We start from the raw sequence: 18,009 nt of genomic DNA on the forward strand, positions 1-18,009 counted from the left end.
GCCAACAACAATCCAGATAAACACAGTATGCAACTTTGCATGAGCGAATAGAGACGGAGGAAAATGAGGAGCAATAAGTAAGTGAAATATATTTATTTAAGTTCTTCCCAATAAAACATAAAAGAAAGACATAAAATTAAGACTCAATTTAGAAATAATAGAGATTAGAAATAAATAAAGGGTGAGTCTCAAGTTGTCTGTCTCTTTTCTTCAGATCAGGCTTTTCATTTCCTCTTCAAAAATGTAACCACAGCAGTGCCAATACCAATATACAGAATTTGAGAATCATTATCAAAATCTGTTTAATCTCCAAGTAGGTTTTCCCCACATACAAGGAATTTCTTGTGCTGAATTGTTGCATAATAAACATAGTGAGAGAAAAGTCATCCATTCATTTTCATCTGCTTATCCGGGGCCGGGTCACGGGGGCAGCAGTTCAAGCAAAGTACCCCAGACATCTCTCTCCCCAGCAACGCTTTCCAGCTCCTCCTGGGGCACCCTGAGGTGTGCCCAGGCCAGATGAGATATGTAATCCCTCCAGCATGTTCCAGGTCTGCCCCGGGGCCTAATACCAGTGAGGAGTGCCCGGAACACCTCTAACAGGAGGCGCCCATGAAGCATCCTGATCAGATGGTCAAACCACCTCCACTGGCCCTTTTTGGCACAAAGGAGCAGCAGCTCTACTCTGAGCTCCTTCCAGATGTCTGAAGTCTTCAGACACACCAAAGCAACTTTAGGGAGCTCGAGGCCAGGAAGGCCTCCTGCTACGTAACTTGATGTCGCCCATGTCTTGGCCAAAAAGTTGCACATGAACACACCACAAAGACGACAGCTGACAGCCAAGGAGCACATACGTTCTGCACTTGCATGATCAGATGCCCAAACCACCTCACCTGACTCCTTTCGACACAAAGGAGCAGCAGCTCCGAGCTCCTTCTGGAGGTCTAAGCTCCTTACCCTATCTCTAAGGCTGAGCCCAGCCACCCCAAGAAGGAAACTCATTTCGGCTGCCTGTATCCGCGATCTCATTCTTTCAGTCACTACCCAGAGCTCATGACCATAGGTGAGGGTTGGGACGTAGATGTACCAGTAAATAGAGGGCTTTACCTTCCGGCTCAGTACCTGACCTGCATCACTGCAGAAGCCGCACCAAATTGCCAATCCATCTCACGCTCCATTCTACCCTCACTCCTGAACAAGACCCCGAGATACTCCTTTGCTTCAGGCAGTAACTCTCTTCCAGCCCGGAGGTAACAATCTACCTGTTTCTGTCAGAGAACCATGGCCTCAGATTTGGAGGTGCACACCGCCCCAGTGCATGCTGAAGGTCACTGGACATAAATATACATTAGAATACAAAAAAAAAGGCAATGCACTTTGATATCAGCATGTCAATCGGTACTGGCAGACTAAGGCTTTAGAGTGAGACATTGCAGATGGCCTGAAATGAACATTTCTGCCTAAATGCCAGGCCTATAAGACAATGCTTTAATTAGTTAAAATAGATCAAATTATCCCTGGTTGTGACTATTGTTAGGGTTGTCTCAGGGAGAGTGTAATCTAAGCCTGTTAGAGTGGAGAGACTTGATGTTCTCTCTAATTAGGTGGAATAATTCAGTGCATATATCAGTATCGGCATCAACAATCAACCAAAATGAGTTGGAAAAATGTTGACATATTGACAAAAATCCAATATTGTGCATTCCAAGAAAATGCTAGAAAATAAGTCCAATACATCTGTTTTAAAATTAAGAGATAATTTATCGTTCACTGCAGTATGTGATATTGCAGAAAAGTACAGTATCAACTGACTGGTGACAGATTACATTCTGGTTCTTTAATCAATACATAAAGTTTGATGAAAAAGAGAAGAGGGACTGTGAAGAGTCAACAGAAATCAATGAGAGTCCTGATGACGCAGGTCACTGTGCTGCAATCCCACCCTGAGGCTGTAGAGCTGGGAACTTTTCTGTACGTTGGCATTTTTTGCAAACCGTTAATATGTTATATTTGTATTTGTCAACATTTCTAAACTTACATAGTTCTGAGTAATGTGTATGAACTGACTTTGTCATTGGGAGGTGGACGAGATGGTGGGTGGCGTGATGCCTAGGCGAGACAGATGCCAAGCTTTAATCCACTATTTGAGACCAGCACACAACAACACCAGCTGTTTTATTAACAAGCAATTGCTGCATTTCCAGCAGAAATTGCACCACCAAATGCGAATGTTTCTTAGTCTTTTAGTGAGCTAGCACTGCATTTCCAGAGAGGATTTTGCCACCAAACTTAGGGGTCTTTCCGAGTAATCACTGTGTTTTCAGCAGGGCTTATGCCACCAAAAGCAAGTCTTCTTATTGGAGCCATCACTTCATTTCCTGCAGCGAGTTTGCCACCAAAACTTAGTGCTTTTTAGTGAGCCATCACTACATTTCTAGCGGGGATTGTGCCACCAAAAGCAGGTGTTTTTTTTAGCAAGCCATCACTGCATTTCCAGTGGCAAATGTGCCACCAAAATTGGATATTTTATATATTTATTTTTCTAACCATAACCAAATATTTTTTGTGCCTAAACCTAACCACACATTGTCATTGAAACGTAAAGTTTCAACATATCTGCTATATGATAACCTACAAATGAAACTTTCAGTGCCAACATTTATTCTGGTGATTGGGTTGATGAGGGAGGGCTGGAGAACAAGTGAACACATAAAAATAGGTCAGGAGGAACCCACTCAAAGCGATAATATATCTGTGGCTGCTGCCCCATTTCCAATACGGGAATCCTCAAGAGGTGTGTTAGATTTATATCCCGAGGAGAAACACAGACGGGGCAGAGTCGGGGCAAGTACAAACTGTCATAAGCATCCATCCTCAATAAACCTGTGTCCTGAAATATATAGCAAAGAATGACTTCTGTAATTTCAAGGAACGCATCAGTGTTCATCACTGCTTTGCTGGATGAATCAGTGTGACTGTATGTGTCTCAGCCAACAGTGAAATGCTGCTACATCCTACAGACAGATGGCTGCAGAGGCTGGCAGTGCCAGATGAGAGGCTGTCTCACATTCAAATACCCCAATTAGGCCACTGCTTACTGGGTCAGGACAGGCGGAGAGCCCAGGATTTTAGCAAGGAGAGAAACAATGGCCACCATACATACAGAGCAGCTCACAAACACATTCCTCTCATTTTAAGCCAACTTTTGGCAACTATTAGTTTTGTCAGATGATAACCATCGCCTCAGGGTGTTATTTATCATCTATATTCAATTAATTCTTGAGTCAGCTACATTAAATTTTTGGTTGTGGTCTGTAAACGTGCTCTGCATTCCAGTGTCGGTACCATTTAGGTTCAACCGAAGACAGCTCCTTAAGGAGACATGACACTTCATCTTAAAAAGACAAAGGTTCACTGTATGTTTTCAGGAAGACTACCACAGTCGTAAGCCATTGGCTCAGCTTGGGAGCTGCACAAGAAACGACAGATCATGTTTTGATTTAATCAGATCACATCACGTCATTTTCGGGCACAGCTTTAATAAGACAGCCTTAACCCTGTAAGACCCAGATATAGAAAAAAAATGAGCAATTTTTTTTGACCTCTCAGATATTGTTTTAGGAGGCATCTGATGCAGAAATCAAAGAGTTTTCAAATTTTTTTTTACATTTTTTACATTTTAGTAAGTTTTTAGGGAAATGTTGTAAATTTGCAACGTTGGGCATAGTTGGGAGCAGAACTTCTGTGTTTGTACTCACTTTGTCTGAACAGATATACAGAACATTTAAGTATTCATTTGCAGGGTTGATTGCTTACTTAGCCCCATAACAGTATATATCATGAGTAATAATCACACAACAATCACAGTTTTATGAATAAGCATTTATAAATAAAATATTGGAAAAAAATATATTTACAAAACTTTTTCCTCCGTCACTTTCAATGTTGTTTACTACATTCAAACAATACTGTCTGGCTGGCCTATTATGTTCTCTACTTATCATACTAAAAGGAACACATGCATCCCCCCAGAGCACTTACAGGTTCACATTCAAGACCATTCACACCTGTCCATGAACAATGTAACAGGCATTGGATCGTTAAATTCATGGGCTAAAGAGATACTGCTGGTCCACTGATCCCAGTTAAGGTGATAAAAACCTTTGGATGATGGCAAATACATTCAGTTTCTTATTTTCATTTTCAAGACCATATCACATTACATACAATAACTGAAGGATGGCACACAGCGTGGCCATAGTACAACCAATGTTACTCAAACAGAGGAACAACGTTCTTTAGACAAAACACCCAGTTAACAGATGACTTTAGATGGACGGTTCAAATAATACTTTGGCTAATACCTTTCTCTGGAAGTCATTAAGCTTCATTCTGACATTCAAACTGAATATGAAACTCATGTCCCACACCATCATCATCATCATCATCATCATCATCATCACAGAAGTTACAGATCCTCTGGTTTCTGTCCAGCCCGTCACATCTTCACTGACTTCAGGACTTCTGGTGTTATTTACTCTAAAGTTACAAACATCCTTTTTTGTTTTCATGCCAGAGATCCTTCTCCAGTTTAAACTCTTGTTTAAATATATATTATATACCACATGATGTCACACTACTGAGCTCACATTACCACTTTTGTATTGGCCTCTGTTCATCAGTTAGTTTGAACCAGCTGATGTTGTTACACTTTGGTGTAGTGATGGGCAAAGCAGTTTTTTAGATGTTACTGAATCACTAAAGGAACACATGTATCCCCCCAGAGCACACATTCACATTCAAGACCATTTGCACCTGTCCCTGAACAATGCAACAGGCAACGCCCCAACAAATCCAGAACATTCAGAACCTGTTTTTCTATCTCCCAATGCTACAAACTGCTGCTTGGGCAACACTGAGAAAAATAGCTCAGGATCATTTAGAAGTTAAAAAACAAACAAAAAACTACAAAGATACAGGGAGTTTCAAATACTGCTATAGATGCTGGAGTTTCAAATACCCCATACAGTTTATTCATGTGTTTAATTATGGTCTAAGCTAAATTAAGTAAAAATTTAACAGAAAAGCACATTTAGAGCTTAGTTACAATGAATCATCTAATACTTTAAATTTCTACTACATTTTTTTTTCAATTTGTGACCATATGAGAAGTGTAGTGACCTTGTGTAATGTGTAAGGAAGCACAGGCTATTTTGACTACCACACTGACCCATCGTTGTAGAATTACAACATAGACGTAACATGCTATAAATCAAATTTGATGAATGTTTTCCAAAATAACTAAATATGTACATGTTCTAGACATTGTAATAAACACACAAAAAAATATTTAAGGAATTTTACTTACTTTAATCCTGACAAATCCAGTCATGCAAAAAAAGGAGATGAGCTCAACGGGTAGTTTGCAGGTAGAGTGAGTTCATGGCCAGATGACCAGACCTATAAACACTTCTTCTATCCAATAGCATTGTGAGGACAAACAATAGGACCCATTAACTATGTAAATATGGTCTTGAGAAAAAAAAACATTTGCAGGCCTTTTTTTAGAATTGTTAAAAGTGATGTTGTAAATTTGCAACAGTGGGTTTTACAGGGTTAAGCTGTGTGTCCCAATTCAGGGCTTCCTCCTTCAAAGTTCACGTCATGATTGGATAAATTTTATTGGGTTGGTGGTGCTGTCCCATCTCAAAGGTCCTGCAAAATGCAGTTTGCGAAGACATCTGGTAAATTCCATCCCTGTCACTGGACCAAAACATGATTTGGATTCCTCTGAAAACTCTGGAAACCTTTTTTTCAAATACTTTCTTCCTAAAATATCTGCACATGGCAACAGTGGTTGAATTGTAATTATGGTTAAAAAAAAAAGTCTAAGTCTAAGCTCTGTGACTGGGCACAAACTCAGGTCAGATTTAGGATGAAGCAGGTGAAGTGCATTACATTCTAAAACCAGCCATGGGCGACCTGACAAGTTGAGTCACAGGCGACAGCATCAGCCAGCATGAGTTGAGCTGAGATGGGCCAGCACCGCTGTAACTTTTCTCTGCATCATCTAAAACAGTTTTGTCTTGTCGTGAATCTTTGGTCTGAACTGGGCTTAAATGTTCTCAGAGCTCTATTTAGATGCGTGATCCAGATCCAGCCACACTTTGCATTGATTCTATGACAGCCAGCCATGTTGCCAGTATGTGGTTTACAGTTTGTCAGTAACTTTGATGCCTGCACTTTGATTTCCTCTGGGATGTCAACATGAAAGCTTATAAGTGAAAAACTGGGGTTGATATTTTCAGATCTTTCTGTCCCAGTTTACTCTGGAAGCAAATGCAATGGGAATTAGAAGATGCACATTTACTGTACAGTATGACATTTTGATGACAGCCATCAAAACTCCTGACAGAACTATGGCTCAAATATTAATAATTAACATACCGATGATGAATAATTTAATAATTTTACCCATGTGGTAGAAGTGGTTTAAGCTGCCGGGTCACTAATACACACAGGAAAGCTTTTGTGTTAAAATAATATGGACATTTGACGTTTATGGGTCAGTAGCTCTTTCTCTGTCAACTTTTACCAGGTAGCAAGTTAAAGATTGAATTTACAGCATATCCAATTTTACGTAAGTAAATGTATTTTGATGTAACTGAAATTATGTCTACAGTCAATAAAACACAGCTGAAAACTACACAGAATTATACATGGAATGAGTCCCAAAAACTGGACATTACAGGTGCTGGTCATATAATTAGAATATCATGAAAAAGTTGATTTATTTCAGTAATTCCATTCAAAAAGTGAAACTTGTATAATGTATACATTCATTCCACACAGACTGATATATTTCAAGTGTTTATTTCTTTTAATTTTGATGATTATAACTGACAACTAATGAAAACCCCAAATTCAGTATCTCAGAAAATTAGAATATTGTGAAAAGGTGCAATATTGAAGACACCTGGTGCCACACTCTAACCTGCTAATTAACTCAAAACACCTGCAAAGGCCTTTAAATGGTCTCTCAGTCTAGTTCTGTAGGCTACACAATCATGGGGAAGACTGCTGACTTGACAGTTGTCCAAAAGACGACCATTGACACCTTGCACAAGGAGGGCAAGACACAAAAGGTCATTGCTAAAGAGGCTGGCTGTTCACAGAGCTCTGTGTCCAAGCACATTAATAGAGAGGCGAAGGGAAGGAAAAGATGTGGTAGAAAAAAGTGTACAAGCAATAGGGATAACCGCACACTGGAGAGGATTGTGAAACAAAACCCATTCAAAAATGTGGGGGACATTCACAAAGAATGGACTGCAGCTGAAGTCAGTGCTTCAAGAACCATCACGCACCGACGTATGCAAGACATGGGTTTCAGCTGTCGCATTCCTCTCCACTCTTGAACAAGAGACAGCATCAGAAGCGTCTTGCCTGGGCTAAAGACAAAAAGGACTGGACTGCTGCTGAGTGGTCCAAAGTTATGTTCTCTGATGAAAGTAAATTTTGCATTTCCTTTGGAAATCAAGGTCCCAGAGTCTGGAGGAAGAGAGGAGAGGCACAGAATCCACGTTGCTTGAGGTCCAGTGTAAAATTTCCACAGTCAGTGATGGTTTGGGGTGCCATGTCATCTGCTGGTGTTGGTCCACTGAGTTCCAAGGTCAATGCAGCCGTCTACCAGGAAGTTTTAGAGCACTTCATGCTTCCTGCTGCTGACCAACTTTATGGAGATGCAGATTTCATTTTCCAACAGGACTTGGCACCTGCACACAGTGCCAAAGCTACCAGTACCTGGTTTAAGGACCATGGTATCCCTGTTCTTGATTGGCCAGCAAACTCGCCTGACCTTAACCCCATAGAAAATCTATGGGGTATTGTGAAGAGGAAGATGCGACACGCCAGACCCAACAATGCAGAAGAGCTGAAGGCCACTATCAGAGCAACCTGGGCTCCCATACCACCTGAGCAGTGCCACAGACTGATCAACTCCATGCCACGCTGCATTGCTGCAATAATTCAGGCAAAAGGAGCCCCAACTAAGTATTGAGTGCTGTACATGCTCATACTTTTCATGTTCATACTTTTCAGTTGGCCAACATTTCTAAAAATCCTTTTTTTGTATTGGTCTTCAGTAATATTCTAATTTTCTGAGATACTGAATTTGGGGTTTTCACTAGTTGTCAGTTATAATCATCAAAATTAAAAGAAATAAACACTTGAAATATATCAGTCTGTGTGGAATGAATGTATACATTATACAAGTTTCACTTTTTGAATGGAATTACTGAAATAAATCAACTTTTTCATGATATTCTAATTATATGACCAGCACCTGTAGTTGCAATTTTAATCTTGATATCTAGTGTTTGCAAAAAATGCTTTTGTATATTTCCAGTCGTCGTTAGCGTAGTTAGCTCGCTTACTAGTGCTCTTGCTAAGTTTTGGGTCATTTCTTCCCAAGTTTCTCCATTGTGCCGCCAATATTTGTATTGAACCACCAAGTGTGGAGTTGGATACAGCTCTATTTTTTTAATAGGTTTTTGGTTAGATACAATAAATAAGGTCTATGGTTAACACAAGTTAAAGATATTTTTTCTTGATTTGTTCTATGACCTAAAAAACACCAGTAAAAACCCCACTCTTGAATTTTGAAGCTTTTATGTGTCTTAAAGAAGGCGGTTACTTACAAGTGGCTAAATGAGACTACAGAAGCTTTACAAGCTCTGTTTGTTTACCACAGAGATTATTTTCTGCAGTAATCTAAAATCCAATGGAAAAATCCCGTTGGCTTTTTGTCGAGGGAACCAGGAGGATGTTAACTTCTGGGTTGGACTACAAAAAAAAAAACATTAGCTCTGCAGCACTCTATTCAGGGCAGGCTTTGTAGCAAATCAGGGCTGGATTCTCACGTGATCTTGTAATCTTGAGATCCCCGTGTGATTCTCATTTGTGATCTTGCAATTACAGCTTCCTGAGACATGTATAGAAACGAAATGCCTCGACAAACCACACCCACCACCAGTATAAGACAAACCCACCAATGCGTTGGTTATTTGAACCCTGCTACAATGCGACATTTTAATGAATGAATATGAGGCTTGTTTCACCTTACAAGTAGCGAGATGTAACCCAACCTTAACCACCTCTCTTTTAACCTAACATTTTGGAGTTAACTGAATAGTAGCATAATATTTTCTTCCGGGTTTTTGCTTTTGAATGTAGGGACAAAGGGTGCTGATTTTGTAGGTACAGTGGGTGGTGTGAGGAAGCTGTTCCAACTGCAGCTATACCTACTTAAGCTGACTAGCAAGGCAACGTGATTTGGGCAGACATGAAGGACGAAAGTAAAGTTGTAAATATAGAAACCTGTAATACTTAAAACTATTGTTCTCAGAAACCCTTAAGCTTCCATTCTGAGAGAAGTTTGTTTTTCCTGTTTTTAGTCTTTTGTTTCATTTTGTAACTCGAGTGTTGCCTCATGTCAGGCAGTAGTTTCTGTTTGTGTGGAAGTTTCAAATAAGAGAAGAAAATAATCAAATGTGATGAAGTATGGTTATTTTTAAACAATTTCTTAATTACATTTACAGAACAATCATGAACTGTTACCGTTATATAAAATTAAATATACGATGATAGATTTTGGCCATGTCGTCCACTCCTACTGGAAACAGTTTCATTATGCTGTATTCTCAAATATTACCACCATGATTAATCATCTTGCTACTGTTTCAGCAGAAGGTCAATGAGGGACATTCACACGAGACTGAAGATAAAGTAGGCTCATGGTATATATTACCTCTACACTTTAATACCACCCACCTAAATTAACCCTCTATTTCACCATCTAGCTCTGCTCATATATTATTATTATTCTGGCAGCCGTGAGAAACATTAGCTCCTTCACATCTCTTCTAATTGGTTTTAATATGAAGTAAAATAAATGGCCCCTGAGCTGATATTAAATGAGCTTATCTCAGTTATGAATTAAACTAATGATACATGCTTTTGCCAGCTTCATTAAGGGGTCTCCCAACTCTGCAGGAGTTTCACAGTGCGTCTGCGCACAAAAAGGCAGCATATGCCCTACAGTTTACATGTGAATGAAATCAAATTTCGCACATTTTGTTGTGTGTGGATTGTCTGAGTAAATACAGGGCAAACATGGTGTGTAATTACAGTGTTGGTCACACACAGACACCCCATTTGAGAAACTGTTTTTGGTGGAAGTCAATGGTGCAAATTTGAAAGTGATGAAAGCTTGAGCAGTTATAATTGATTCTTGTCTACACTAGATAAAATCCTTCCCATGTTTCTATTTTCATCCACTTATCCGGGGTCGAGCTGTGGGGGCAACAGACTAAGCAAAGTACTTCAGATGTCCCCTCTCTACAGCAAGGCTTTCCAGGCCCTCCTGGGGATCCTGAGGTGTTCCCAGGCCTACTACCAGTTGGATGTGCTTGGAAAACCTCTAATGAGAGGCACACAGGTGGTATCCTGATCAGATGCCCAAACCACTTCAGCTGGCCCTTTTTTACACAAAGGAACAGCGGCTCTACTCCGAGACCCCTCTGATGTCTGCTGTCCTCACCCTTTCTCTAAAGGCCCAGACACGGCACACTAACTTAAGAGAACTAGCGCAAGGAAGTGCCCTCTGCTATGTTGCCTGTATCTTGGCCATAAAGTTATACATTAACACACCGCAAAGACTCCAGCCCATAGCCAACCAGCACATACAGTGGTGGAAAAAAGTTTTCGGACACCCCGTGCATTTCTGAAATACTGCATTAAGAATCACTCTTAGGTCTTCAAGTGCAATTTCTTTTAGTACAGTCACAGCCAAAATACTAAATAAATCCTAAAAAAGCCATTAAAAACTTAAAATTGATTGGTTCCATAAAAATACATAAGAAATTTTGAGTATTGGGTCATTTTGGTACCAGTGATGAAGGTCGTTCTTTTTATTAAAAGACACAATTTTTGTTGCCAAGCTTCGTATCTACATAAAGCCAGCACATCTGAAAGTTCTTCAGACACAAAAATGGCTAAAACAAGGAACCTAACGCAGGAAACACGCCTGAAGATAAAGATTCTCAGCCAGGAAGGGTACAGCTGCCGCCAGATAGCCAGGAAGTGCAGATGCAGTCCTTCAGCAGTTGGATACACTCTGAAGAAATACAGACGAACAAACAGCTAGGAAGACAAACCAAGATCTGGGTTTTTCTTCAGCAATAAATGACCGCATCCTGATCTTCATGTGCAGGCAAAACCGCCGAATGACATCACAGGAGCTTCAGCAGCAGTGGTCAAACCAAACTGGTGTCCAGTGTTCCACCCGCACTGTACGTGGCTGACTTTTAGATCATGGCTTAAAGGTCCTACAAGGCTATCAAGAAGCCCCTGATCAATGAGAGACAGAGGTTAGCCCAGCGTCGTTGGGCCCAGGCACACAAGAACTGGACAGCCAGGAATTGGAAGAAGATTTTGTGGTCAGATGAGTCCAGTTTCCAGCTTTATCTTCCTCCTACTAATGTGAGGGGACGCAGAAGGCCAGGCGAAGCATTATCTCCAGCATGTACAGTACCTACTGTCAAGCATGGTGGAGGCAGTATCATGGTTTGGGGATGCATGAGTGCTGCTGGTGCTGGTCATCTCACTGTCTGTGATGGCACATTGAACTCTACCAAGTATTGTACCATTCTCCAAACCCACATGCTCCCTTCTGCACGTGCACTGTTCCGAGGTAAAAACTGGATGTTTCAACAAGATAATGCCCCTTGCCACACATCCAAGGCCAGTAGAACCTGGCTGCAGGAGCACAGTATCCAGGTCTTAGAGTGGCCAGCTCAATCCCCGGACATGAGCCCCATTGAAAATCTGTGGTGGATTATCAAAAGGTCTGTTTCAAAGCATGAACCAAAGAATTTAGAAGAATTAAAAGCAGTAATTCAAGAAGAATGGGACAAGATTACCCCTCAACAGTGTGAAAGGCTCGTGGGGAACATGCCAGCCAGGATTAGAGCTCTACTACGTGCCAGTGGCAGGACTACTAAATATTAATTTGATGATGTGATGGTTTATTTATTTTTTGTTCAGTTTTGAACACATTCTCTGTTATTTGTTGACTTTGATACCGACAATGTTGAGAACTGACATATTGAAACTGTCAAGAATTTAGTTTTGTTAGTTTTTCTTGTAAACAATAAACAAAAAAATATAATTTGTATTTGTTTGTATCTGTCTAATGCAGCCACACCTTTTGAAACACAAAAAAGATTTTTCCACAAATATTTCATGATACTATTTTAGATTGTGTAAAATTTTCAGGATGTCCGAAAACTTTTTTCCACCACTGTATGTTCTGCGCCTGCATGAGAGGAAATAAGTCTCCACACCAGCAGACGGCAGTAGTCTGTAATCATCATATAGAAAGGTAAACCAGGAAGAGTGTCTTGATGCTAATTAGCCAGTTAGCACATTAACAACACAATCCAATGTTGAAAGAACAGAGCATATTTACCATGCACCAGTGAACAGTGACACAAACCATCAGGAAACCCTTCTGCTGAAGAGCTCAGTGGCTAAAGAAAAATAATCTTACCGTTTCTTGTGCACTGAGCTGACCTGCCAATCAGAGTGATTTCATTTGACGACGGGCCCATCCAAAATTGCGTTTGTATCTGCAATATCGTTCTTTTGGTCATTACCCAAAGGTCATGATCATAAGTGAGGGTTGGGACGTAGACAGAGCAGTAAATTGAAAACTCTGCCTTCCGGCTCAGCAACCTCTTGACAACGTTGGTCGGGTGCAACGCCCACGTCACTGTTGGCACCGCACCAAACCTTCCTACATCTACTATTTATGTACCTGGGGCAGCAGCACAGTGGTACAGTGGTTAGCATTGTGGCCTCACAGCAAGAGGGTTCCTGGTTTGGACCCAGGGTGGGTGTTCCAACCCGGGGTGCATGAGCCCTTCTGTGTGGAGTTTGCATGTTCTCCCTGTGTCAGCGTGGGTATTCTCAGGGTACTCCGGCTTCCTCCCACAGTCCAAAGACATGCAGGTTAATTGGTGACTCCAAAATTGTCTGTAGATGTGAATGTGAACATGAATGGTTGTTTGTCTCTATGTGTCAGCCCTGTGATGGTTTGGTGACCTGTCCAGGGTGTACCCTGCCTCTCGCCCAGTGTCAGCTGGGATAGGCTCCAGCTCCCTTGCGACCCCTGAAAGGATAAGCGGTCACGGAAAATGAATGTACCTGGGGCACCCAGTAGATCACCTAGTATAGCAGGCACCCCATGCACCAAGGCTGCATCCTTACAGCAGTGGCTTGGGTTCACTTCCAACCTGTGGGCCTTTGCTGCATCTCATACTTTCTCCCCCTTCCACTCTTAAGCTGTCCTATCAAATAAAGGCAAAAAGAATATAAAAATAATATTAAAAAATAATTAATGTGCCTGTGACAACAAATTAAAATGATATAACTTCTCCACTCAGTTCAAGACCAGATCTGATCAGTGATAAAATGGTCAGAGTGCTTGTTAGAGCTCTCTGGCTTTTTAAGATAAAAATGGACACAGACTCTGGTGGCTTTAGTCAGAGTGGTCTGAACTCAGTGACCTCTGTGTAAGAGCTGGAGTAACTGTGCACTTGTAGAGATCTGATTGTGGGACTGTTATTGTCTCTGAGGACACTATAACTGAGCCTTTGATCCTTGTGAGGGCTATTGTGACGTTGAACGTCAATAAACATCTTCTGATGCACAGAGGCTCCTTGTGGTTTTACTGCCACATAAACGACCACCACACTGGACTGCTTTAAACATATAAAACCGGACTGCAGCTACTGATGAGCACATTATCAATTTTACAGCGCCGTCCCTCCAGTTTAAATCTTTGTCTCACGTTTCCTAATGGTTTTTAGAGGTTGGCTGCTCTTTTGACCATAATTTGGAGGAAGTGTTCCTCAGTGAGGCCATCAATTAAAGTATCAGCAGGGTCTAGTTGATGGCGGTTCACAGCTTGGATGTACGTGCAGGCTGCGTGTGCTCTCAATATGTCCACAGATTGTTAGTGAGGGGTTGGCAGATGTGAAGGATCCCAAAGCTGGAGTACTTGAAAAGTGCTGCTCTGTACCTGCAGTTATTGGCAGTCGCAGCAAATGATGCTACCTGCACCTTTCATCAGGGCTAAACGGTGGCATATGAAACATAATGATGTCCAAAATCTCATATTTATGTTCTGTAAAGTGTATATCTTCAACACCACACACACTGTGAGCTGCAGACTAGAGTGAGCTTCACTACAAGTCGCTGAGACATTGTGTTTTGTAACAGCTGTTTATTTAAAAAGATGGTGATTAATGTAGTTTTGTATATTAAGTATGTATGTTGATCTGTAAGTCACATGACTGATGAATGGATTGTATATAAAGAAAGCAGAAACAACACATAAACTGAAGTATTAAAACGTGCCAAAACCTCCAAGACTGGATACCAGCTTAAAAAAAAAAAAACCAACTGTCTTAAAGGGACAGTTCACCCAAAAATCAAAAGTACATATTTTTCCTCTTACATGTAGTGCTATTAATCAGTCTAGATTGTGTAATGGTTCATGTTTGTATCTACCCTGTAGGCATCATCTCCGTGAGCACTCTGACTGTCCTCTCCTATGAGCGCTACAGCACCATGGTGGCCCCCACTGAGGCCGACTCCTCCAACTACCTGAAGATCTCCCTGGGCATCACTCTCTCCTGGGTGATGCATACAACTACAGGTAGAAGAAAAAAAAATATGTAATTTGCATTCTGGGGTCAACTTTTAGTCTATGCTTCCATGCTAGTACCATGCTGCTGGACATGACATGTTGGTCTGGGTTGCCATAAAAGTTTGTACAGACATTTATTTTTAAGGATGAATTATATACATTTTGGTGATTCCTTGATATTTGATTCCTGTGGACATTTTGAATTTCTTTGGGGTCGTTTTAAATCTTTGTTTTCGTTTTGAGTCTCCTTGTAGTTGCTTTGTAGCTCTGTGGTTATTTTGAAGCTGTTTGTGGTTGTTTTGAGTCTCTTTGTGTTTGTTTTGAATCTCTTTGTGGTCATTTTGAGTCTTTGTTTGGTTGTTTTTAGTCTCTTTGTAGTCATTTTGAGTCTCTTTGTGGTTGTTTTGTGTCTAATTGTGGTTGTTTTTGAGTTGCCTTCTGGTTGTTTTGAATCTCTCGCTCTTTGTGGTGGTGGCCACTGACCAAGTGTCATTATTTGAAGAGTTAGGTTAAGTCAGCAGGTCATAAACTACTGAGGAGGAGGAGGAGGAACAGTCTGATACAGATGTTGGTATATGTCCAGGTTCTTTCTAAACTGAAAGCACCACTCGCTTATGGTTTGTTTCCTTTGCTCCAAAGCATCATAGAAAACTTAACTCTGCTGGATATTCAGTGTTTGTTTTGGCGGTGAGGGTGTACTGTGACTGTGAACAGAGCATTTGAGCATGTGCACATCATTCAAAACAAAGGCTTCCCACCTCATTTTTTGTTTGGCTTGTTTTGTATGCACAAGAAACTACTTGCCTTCGGATGTCAACATCTTTCTCATTGTTATACGAAATAAAGGCACATTTTGGGCTGTTTTCTGAAGAGGTGATGAGGGGTGGAGATGGGATGGAAGCGATAATGACAGCCGAGACAACCAAGGTGAAAAAGATGGATGATGATGGCACAGTGAAAGGGGAGAAAATATGCGAAGAGGGCACACACTGAGCTGGGAGATGGAGAAAGAGAGCTTAGAAAGGGGAATGAGAAAGACGGAACTGAAGCAGTCACTGCAGACAATGAAATGAGCCATTGTAGTGTGTGTGTGTGTGTGTGTGTGTGTGTGTGTGTGTGTGTGTGTGTGTGTGTGTTCACAGATTCAGAATAGTAAGCACTGATATGGACAATCAGGGTGTGAATGTGTGGAAATGTGAGTGAGACAGAAGAACACGCACAAGCAAGATACGTGTTATAGTCCAAAGACTTGTCATAAAAGGGATACAGAGTTGGAGCTGTGGATGCTCAGAGGGTAGGAGGATCCCACAGAAGAAATAAAACAAGTAAAAAAAATCAAGGACCCAGCAAGACAATGAGCAAAGACAAGGCACTTGTAAAACAAAGAGAACAAGAGCTTCATCCTGGAGCCAGTCTAACGGAGAGCTAATTTGCGTTTTAAGCGTGCAGCCTGCTCGGCAGTGCGGCAGCCGTGCCCTCCAGCATCTCGCCAGTCCCCCACCGAGCTCGTATCAAACAGAAGTGCTGGCAATTTTCATTCCAAGGGTTGCTAAGAAGTGTTTTCACAGCTGTGTCTCCTCTCTACCTCTCTGTTTCTGTGTAATGTGTGTGTGTGTGTGTGTGTGTGTGTGTGTGTGTGTGTGTGTGTGTGTGTGCGTTTGTGTGTGTGTGTGTGTGTGGGCTAAGTTTTTGGTGTGAGTAACATCAGGGGCCCTGAAGTGAACAATGAAACAAACAGACACAGATTTGTAGCAACAGCAGAATTGGACATGGGCAGCAGATTGTCTTTAATGTGTGACCAGAGTCACAGAGCTGGTATTAAACTGGACTGATTATACTGGTTCTGAAGCTTTGAGAAGCTGTTGTTGTGGAGATCTGTGGGACACTAAAGACAAAACTAGAAAAGTGCACTCAGTAGAGTGCAGATCTCTGCAAGGTGGCCGCATTCTGGCTGTGATGCAGCCACTGGAGCTGATCGCAGCCACTCTGGACAATGCACGCATCACAGCTGTGCCCCGTTGAATTGTCCTTACATGCTCCCTTACAGTCAGGATGGTGGCAAAGATAACAAAAAACAGGATTTTATGCCTCAGCATCAGTGATAGCCCTGTCCTGAGGCTTTATGTTTTGGGTTGTCCGTCTGTTTGCCTGATGAAGATTTTAAAACGTTGCACGGCACGGTGGTGCAGTGGTTGGCATTGTCACTACTTTGCCCTTCTTTGTGAATGGGGATGTTACAACTTACTCACACTAAACCCTCTTACATACAGTATGTTACACTCACCTCTTAGGGATGATTAATCAATGTGGAAGGTAATCGCACACCAATCAGTAAGCCTTTGGAGAATGAGTAATAATACAATCTGTGCAGTTGTGTCTTGACACATAGTTGTGCAGCTTCAGTGGGGACATTTATAGCCTCTGTTAAAATGCAAAAAAAATGCCGACCATCCTTTCAGATTTATATTCCAACATATCTAACTCTTGTTCTGTGAACCAGTAAGACCACTTATATGCTTCGGTGCCAGTTTTTTAGAACCTCTAAAACCAAGGCAGTCTAATAAAACATCCCAGCTATGAGAGGTGTTTCTGATATTCAGTCTACCTTTACTGATATAAAACAGTCGGACAAAATATAAGCAATACCTCCCAGTGTAATGAAATGCAAATCACCACGTCTCAAACAGTTTCAACTTTATAACCTTCATGAAGGGAGGATTTTTGCCTTGCTCTTGTATTAGACTGCATTAGTTTACGCGAGGAGCACCTGTAGTTGCTTTTTTGTTTGCATGCACATGATGGTTTCCCTGCATCTGTGCTCCTTTGGAGAGTTTGTTTTATTAATCTACACGTCCACAAGATGCAATGAAGCATGTAAGTGATGGGGGTCAGAGGATCAGGCTGTCAAGTAAGGTCAGCAGCAGATTCTGACAGCAGCAGTGGAGGGTTTTGAAGAATAGCACTTGTGTGCAGTTACCAGCTTTTATACGATGTTTCTCTGAACTGTCAACTTTTCTTGTATCTGCAACATTCGGGCTGCAGCTAATGTTTATTATTATCGAATAGTCTGCGGATTTTTTTTAACAATTAATCAATTCACTGTTAAATTAAATCAAATTAAAGTAGCCATCAGAAGATGGGTACACTGTGGTCATAAAGGGATGGACACGGTCAGCAACAATACTCAGGTAGGCTGTGGTGTTTAAACCATGCTCAGTTGGTACTAAGGGGCCCAGAGT

At 41.3% G+C, this 18,009-nt stretch overlaps 2 protein-coding genes across 2 annotated transcripts in view; one reads left to right on the forward strand and one right to left on the reverse strand.

Moving 5' to 3' along the window:
- The window catches only part of LOC125901590 (ubiquitin carboxyl-terminal hydrolase 37-like), a 311,232-nt gene that overhangs the window by 138,945 nt on the left and 154,278 nt on the right, over window positions 1–18,009 (forward strand). The window contains exon 2 of the mRNA XM_049597312.1: window positions 14,639–14,779. The gene's annotated coding sequence lies outside the window, so the exon portion shown is untranslated. The remainder of the gene's footprint in view (window positions 1–14,638; window positions 14,780–18,009) is intronic.
- tmtopsa (teleost multiple tissue opsin a) overlaps window positions 1–18,009 on the reverse strand; it is a 119,962-nt gene that overhangs the window by 70,887 nt on the left and 31,066 nt on the right. The gene's annotated exons all lie outside the window — the stretch shown is intronic.

This window comes from Epinephelus fuscoguttatus, linkage group LG15 (assembly GCF_011397635.1).
Source record: "Epinephelus fuscoguttatus linkage group LG15, E.fuscoguttatus.final_Chr_v1".
In the NCBI taxonomy this organism is placed as follows: domain Eukaryota; kingdom Metazoa; phylum Chordata; class Actinopteri; order Perciformes; family Serranidae; genus Epinephelus; species Epinephelus fuscoguttatus.